The sequence below is a fragment of the Nyctibius grandis genome, chromosome Z, assembly GCF_013368605.1.
Source record: "Nyctibius grandis isolate bNycGra1 chromosome Z, bNycGra1.pri, whole genome shotgun sequence".
NCBI lineage: Eukaryota > Metazoa > Chordata > Aves > Nyctibiiformes > Nyctibiidae > Nyctibius > Nyctibius grandis.
The window spans coordinates 37,291,584-37,297,583 of record NC_090695.1 but is presented as its reverse complement, the minus strand read 5'-3'; the positions used below and the strand labels follow the sequence as shown (position 1 = coordinate 37,297,583).

At 40.7% G+C, this 6,000-nt stretch overlaps 1 protein-coding gene across 1 annotated transcript in view; it reads left to right on the top strand.

Moving 5' to 3' along the window:
- Nucleotides 1-5,164: 5,164 nt before the first annotated feature.
- Nucleotides 5,165-6,000, top strand: part of FREM1 (FRAS1 related extracellular matrix 1) — a 77,677-nt gene continuing 76,841 nt past the window's right edge. The window contains exon 1 of the mRNA XM_068422710.1: nt 5,165-5,199. The gene's annotated coding sequence lies outside the window, so the exon portion shown is untranslated. The remainder of the gene's footprint in view (nt 5,200-6,000) is intronic.

Below are 6,000 nucleotides of genomic sequence, written 5' to 3'. Positions count from 1 at the left end.
CATAACTGAGGTGAGTGGAGTTTTCATTTGATAGGAAAACTGAGACACAAAATGCTTTCTAGGAAGCTGGACTAAAGTTTTTGAGCTGAAATGAGTATCTAGAGTTTCTAACTTTAGATGTTATGCTCAATCTGGTGAGATCTTTGACATTCTGGCATGTCTCTGCCATGTTAATTACCTGTTAGAAGTATGTTAAAGGGCAGCTGTGCTTGCAAAGAGATTCTCCCTGCTACTTAACCCCAACTAAATCTCTAAACCTCTAAATGCAATCTGAAGTAAGTAACAGTAATTTTTTTGCTGGTTTGAGACTTTGCAGTAGGGTAAATACAGGCTTCCTTGTGTTCAGTAAGTGGCTGTTGTCAGTGGATTGGATCTGGGTAACATCCCTTATTCCCTGAAGATTAACAGCTTGCTTTTCTATCACTTTAGTGGAAGTGTATGCAGGTTAAAACTGCCTTTAGGTCACAGCTTCTTTTTTCAGACAACACAGCAATGTCATGGTTCATAAATTAAGAGGTCAATTGTTTGTCACTGGAGCTGAAAATATCTCCCTAAAGGTTAGGCCTCTGAGGGATTCTTTAAAGTGCTGGCAAGTTTCTAAGACAATGGTCCTTTGAAAAGAATGTTTTCTGATACTTATCAGGAAAGAAACATCAACAATGTGATGCCTTATCATTTTGGACTCATTAGGGTAGAAACCTTTGTCATGCTGTTTGGAGTGTCAGTTGACATTCCTATTGTTGATTACAGGGAGAGTTAAACCTATGTCACATAAGACACAGTAGCACTGATAAAATGTCATTTCCAGTCTTTTTCTTTCCCAAGGACAAGAATGGTTTTATGGAATACAGCCAAAACCAATGCTCTTCACTCATGCAGCTGTGCAACCAAATCTCAAGGGTTGCTTTGTCGCATGTCCATGCTGGTAAGGGGGTAGGTGTCATCTGAATCCAGATCTCCTGACTGCCAGGCCACAAACCATTGGGTTCTTTATGAAAGTCACGAAAACCACACAGAACTATGTTTCAAATTATGAGGATATGTAGGACATGTGTTACAAGGAGTCTGCAGGCTGTAATGTCTCTGTGTAGGCATCTCTCTCTATTCAGTTTGCTACTGGAGCAACCTTTCCAGAGCATCATTGCTGCTTGGTGACTGTGGGTGGGTGAGGGTTTAACCAAGCAGAGAAGCTTTTTCTGGCATCTTGGTCTTGGATGAGGCTTTTTAGTGCCTCAGATGTGAAAGAGGAAATGGAGATACTCCCTGCAGCAAGGACTATCTCCTCTTTTGTGTTATATGCGTTAACTGCTTTGTACTGTGAAAACTGAGCACGTTTCTTGCTTGGCTGTACCTGATAACCAACAGATCCTTAGTCTCCTATGACAGAACTCAAAGGAACATCTTGTGTAGTACTTGCTTGCTAATCATAGAACCATAGAATCATTTTGACTATAAAAGACCTTTAAGATCATCAAGTCCAACCATTAACCTAGCACTGCCAAGTCCACCACTAAACCGTGTCCCTAAGCACCACATTCACACAGCTTTTAAATACCTCCAGGGATGGTGACTCCACCACTTCCCTGGGCAACCTCTTCCAATGCTTGACAACCCTTTCAGTGAAGAAATTTTTCCTGATACCCAATCTAAACCTCCCCTAGCACAACCTGAGGCCGTTTCCTCTCGTCCTATTGCTTGTTACCTGGAAGAAGAGACTAACACCCGTTTCGCTACAACCTCCTTTCAGGTAGTTGTGGAGAGCAATAAGGTCTCCCCTCAGCCTCCTTTTTTCCAGGCTAAACAACCCCAGTTCCCTCAGATGCTCCTCATAAGACTTGTTCTCCAGACCCTTCACCAGCTTCATTGCTACTCTTTGGACATGCTCCAGAAAATACTTTCGGATAAAGAGGGGAAATAACCAGCAGACCGTTGTTGTGAATTTCATTATTAACTTCTTGCTTGTAAACTCTGGGTTATTGTGGATGAAGATGATAGGCTGGAGCAACACCATTACCCTCCTAGTTGTGGTGGTGGTGCACAGCGTTGCAAAGAAGACCCAGCCAGTGACTCCAGACACAAGCATGCAATAGTCCCAGATTATCCTTGTTTCTTCTATAGGAAGAGTGCTGTTTTTCCGATGGCATGAACATGATTATCATGTTCTTATGAACTTGATCAGGGGAGCCACTAGGCAAGATTCCATGCAAGCCTAGCAGATTGACAGCCCCTTGCAGGATCAGTTCTCTGTCAACATATCTACCCTTATTTTCCTCTTCACTGTCTGACCTTATGTTGCTGATGTTGCATTTTTATGTTTAGGAAGAACATAACTTCATGCACTCAGGGGCCTTCCCACATTTGTGGTAGCCAAGAGAACAGTGAATCTTTATGGACAGAGTATATATAGGCTGGGGAAGGAGAAGAAGGTAGATTTAATACTTCCCCTTTGAAACATGATCTTTCACCCTGTTCTCCTCAGCCTGCATTAGAGACTGAAGAGTGGACTTCTGCAGCCAGGTACTGTCACTCACAGATTAAAATTTCTGGCATGTAGTAAATAACTGGGAAATAACTATATCTTTCCCCCCCCCCCCCCCGCCCAGTTCAGCAGATCTTCCTGTGTACAGCCTTCAGGTTTGGGATGAGCACGAGTCTTTTCTTTCTTTGAGAACTTCATCCTCCTTACAGGAGTGTTGACTGAATGTGCGGATGACAGACAATGTGCGGTTCAGGCTGCTGCTTATCAAGGCAAATTGAAATGAAAGAGAAGGGATGGAGGGGGGTGTGTGTGGTGGGTGTGAGGGGGTGTGTGTTCTTGCCTGTTTTGTGCCTCACGTACACTTTTTTCTTTTCCAAATAAAAGCCTGGAAGGAAAGGGACTGATTATGACTATATCTTGTTAAAGAAAGCTTACAGAAAACAGTTGATTGATTACCTTCATATCAACAGTCTGGGCTGCACGATTTTAGTGAGTAATTAAGAAGGAATATCTACTGTGCTTAAGTTTCATTCACAGGAAACTGAACTATTCTCTTTCTTGTGTGGACAATCGTTGAAATGAAAAGAGTGAGTGTGTGTACAAAAGGCATATCTTCTCTTCAGTGCTCTGGTATTTCTCCAGAAAAGCTTTGGTAATTTTAGTCTATCCTTTAGATAATATGACCTTGATAGATTGCAAGAATTAATTGTAGTTAGGGAGTACAATGAGAAATGAGATGCCAAGTTCATTGCTGGAGTAATTAAACTGGTTTGAAAAGAGCTTCTGCAATTATGTTATGGTTTAATGGGTCAGAGACTTTCTACTTTAAAATAAGCCACCACATTTTTAATCAGCCTGTAAGTACAGTTATGTTGATTATCTTAACCAGACCACTGTACAATACAAACAGGCCATTCATCACAGTGAATTAGAAGGTACATTCCAGCAAGCACAAACATAAACACACAAGCTAACCCACAGCCACCTACACAACTCAGAGTAGATAAATACTCATTCCATGTTTTTCTGAAACTTGATAAAATATGAAGATTACTACAGGTCTGAAACCCAGGACAATATACCACTCTGATACTAGTGTTGTACCTCAAAGAAAATTATTTTTGCCTAGTGTTTTTTCATAAGCAAATATAGCCCAGATTGTATCATATTACACATGGTGTACCTTTGAGTTCATTTTCATTTTTAACAGTGATCTGTTTTCTTCATCTGCTTTTAAGTCATGCCACAGGAACATCTATCTGTTGGTTCTTTTCTTTCATGCTATTGACTTCAGTTTTGCATTTTTATAGTGCAGTTCTGTTTCCATATGAGGGTCAAAGTCAGCTTGCTTCTTCAAAAAGTAGCAAGGGGACGCAACATGTTACAGAGTTACAGTCGTGCGGGATTTGGCCCCTGCTAACACAGGAAACCTGAAAGTCAGTAGCTCTTCCTTGCGCTGTCCCTCCTTCACTTGTAACAATGCCCTGTGGCGGGGGCTGAAAATCAGTTTGTCCCCTACGCTTAAAAGTGCTTGTGGTCCCTGTGCTGAGATGGCCATAGGGTGGTCTGTCCCTGCTAATTCTGTCCCTGTATTGTGACTTCGCAATACAGCCTCTGTGCTCTGAAAATGTGGGCTGTCAAGTTTACTCCTCAGGATGCACCAACGAGCCACTGTGTAGTAGCAAATCTTACTTAGACTCCCACCAGCCAGTCAAATCTGCGAATCTGATGTGAATCTTGTGACAGAAGGCTGGAGAGATATCTTGAATCTATGAGGTATGAAATAATTGGTGGGATTTGGCCTACACACTTCCTCTTTCCTGCTGTTCTGAATGGAAAAAAAAAATGTGAACACTCCCGGATTTTCCTTTGTTGCAACTGCAATTAGTCAGTAAAATGAATATATATTAATTTGAATACTTAATACTTTAACATGTAACAGGATTTTGAACAGCAGTCAACCGAACATTTCAGCTTGTAAAAATTAGCACATTTATAAGTAGGCAATATGCATTACTATTAAATTGCTAATTCACTTGATTTTAATTTCATCAGCCACCTTGAAAGAAGACCAAACCTGCTTTGCTGTTGTCTTATGGCGGAAATTAATCATGTCTGTATTTCAATAAAGGCTTTTTTTCCCTTCTTGTAGGGGAAAACTGAGTGATCTGAAAAGATTTTAAGTTACCTCTTTGTCTATGAATCTTTAATACATAAATAAGTAAGAGAGTGTGTGTGTGTGTGTGTGTGTGTAAGCTAGCAGAAGTGGGAAGAAAAAATGAGCAAACCTTATTAACAGGAGCTCAGTTTTTAGTCCCAACAGACTTAACCAGCAGAATGGAAAGGAAGATCTGGGGCTGGCTGCCAGACAAGTATTACTGAGTGTAAACACTCCAAGGCATCTCAGAATGCACTTATCATAGGGAGCCCGAAAGGTTTTGTACTCTGGGACTCTGCAGTCAGAAGCAGTCTTGCAAGCAAAGAGTGTTTATTGTGGATTTTTAGTACGGAGAAAACTACAGCCAAGCTGACCAGAAAGACTGGAATTTCACCTCTCTCTCCCCCCCGCCCCCGCCCCTGTCTTTCCCTCTGTCGCCCACTCATTGGATTTCTTTCTCTGCCAGCCTTTTAAACCAGAGATTACCGGGTCAGTGACATTCATTATTCCTTTTATTCTAGTATGATCTTGTGTTCAGCCTCCTGGAGAAACACTGCTACCTGTAAGTATCAGCTTCAAGTTTGTTGTATACGCTGAACGCTGTTGTGTCTGTGGTTGTAACAGCATTTAACAGCTTGCAACATTCTGTTTGCTGCTGAATGTTGTAGCAAAGCAGTCGGACAGTAATTTTTGTACTGAGGATGGATGAAAGCTCAGTTCTAACTTCGGAGGAAAACAGGCACTGGTTCTTGCCAGTAGTTTAGCAGAAGTTAACTTGGAAAGTAAGGATTCCAAGCAACTTAGTTTTTCCTAATGTTCAAGCTGATAGAGATTTCTCAACTATTCTGGCTTTCTTCCATCAGCTCTAATAAAACTTTCTGTCTTTATCTTTTATAAAAGCCTAGAAGCATTAAGCAAGATTTCTTTTCTTAAAATCGTCTTTTTAGTAAGACACACTGAGAGAGAGAAATGTAATAAAAAGCACTGAAAAACATCATGAAAACTTTCAATATTAGTAAGCCTTTCTAAAGGATATATTTCATTCAGCTGGGAGAACTTGTTTTTTAAATGCATGTTTTAAAATGGTAGACTTTTATTTTGCAGTAGGGAACTGTGAGACTTTTCACATTTTCACGTACATTCAGACAGCTGTCTTCATTAATCTGAATTAGGCAGATGTTCATTGGTCATATGTATATGCAAATGCTTATGGGTGTTTCTGAACACACGCATACATGCTTGCACAGTTTTGTCATTTCCTGCTGATTTCTATGCATTTATCTAGAACCAAACTCTAAAACACCTTTTAGAGATTAGTTGCTGTCACTCTTTGTTGTGTTGAGACAGTTCAACAAATCTGGAC